Here is a 1,535-nt window from a genome sequence, read left to right on the forward strand (position 1 = left end):
TCCGTGGCGCGCGGCTGACTGAGGCGGCCGCGGGCAGCAGCGAGCGTCGTCGCGGCAGCAGCGGCCCCGCGCGCACCTCGCCCCGCGCCCGCGACGCGCTGCATTCCGTGCGTGCGCCCGCCGCCGTCGGGAGAGCCGCCGACTCGCTTCCAACGACATCAGCACATCAGCGCCGCCCTCCGCCCGCCGCCCGCCGACAGACGCCTGCCCCTATCACGCACTCGCTCACCGTCACCTCCGTTTGACCCCAGCGGCCGTAGCAGCAACCGAGATCGCCATACATCTTTAAAACACCCGATACCTCTGTACGCTTTTATATTTTTAAGTAACAACCCAGGATATCCATTTTTTTTAAACATCACTACGCTTTGCAAAACTGCTGTCGTATTACTGTTAAATCAAGATGATGTAACACTACACATTTTACACGTTAAGACGTTATACGATGTACGTATTACGTTAAGTACATGCAATTGCTTGATTTATACGAAATCATTATCGTTTACAATATTACAAATGTGTATTTCAAGCTTTTCTAATAACATTCGTAATGGATGTATAAGTAACTACGTTACAAGCTTTAAAAGCGTAAGGAAGCTTTTAGAGCAGAGTCCGCTCCACTTCTAGACTACGGCCGTCTCTGCTTCAAGATCAATACCGAAACGATATCCTAAAAGGTGTTAGACAAAATTTTTCGATGTGTTTTGACTAATACTAAACTTTATAATAAATCATCAATAATACTGAAAATTCATGACACTAACATAACATAGCATAAAAAAAACTCTTTTTTTAATACATGGGTTTATATAACAAGTGGACAGTTTATATATTTTGTATATCGTTACTGTTATAAAATGATAAATATTTGAAGCACCGTTTGGGTAGTACAAAACATATCTACGTTTTCGTACCGTTTTCTTGCAAATTAGTCCGTGTTAGCGTAATGTTCGAAGGCGCTTCTTTAAATTTGTAATGCACAACCAACTTGCATTCAATTTCCGGTGCTTAAAATATTGACAAATTTAATTGCTGTTTAAGTAAGTTTAGTTTATTGATACTGTATAAACGAGTTATAGAAATAAAACCGACGAGTAGCAGACGTGTGACTTAATTAGGATAAATCTATTCTTTATGTTAGGATTAGGATGTATTAAACTTATGATTTAATAGACTGTTTAAGACACGATAAAGGTTTCATTCTAAAGTTTTTAAAGAAACCCATTCTGTAAAACATTGTAATAATACAACATCGGTAAAAATGATAGTAAATGACATTGTGACTGACTAAAAGTTTTGATGACAAATCGTTGGGGTTTAATTCTAATATTCATTTATATTTCTTTTAAACGCCTACTATATAAAGTTTAAAGGCGTGCCAATAGTTATTGCGACTTCTGAATTACCTAAATGATTCGATTATTATTTCTTCACTTAAATTATGTCAAGTAATAGTTTTGTATTTAATAATAAGAAGGCTGAATCTAGTTGTTTTGATAATGTTAAATAATTGTGAATTTAATAGCAGCAAATAA

Source organism: Battus philenor, unplaced genomic scaffold (assembly GCF_028537555.1).
Source record: "Battus philenor isolate CCGP_79_NKW_IND1 unplaced genomic scaffold, ilBatPhil1.0.hap1 SCAF_2, whole genome shotgun sequence".
In the NCBI taxonomy this organism is placed as follows: domain Eukaryota; kingdom Metazoa; phylum Arthropoda; class Insecta; order Lepidoptera; family Papilionidae; genus Battus; species Battus philenor.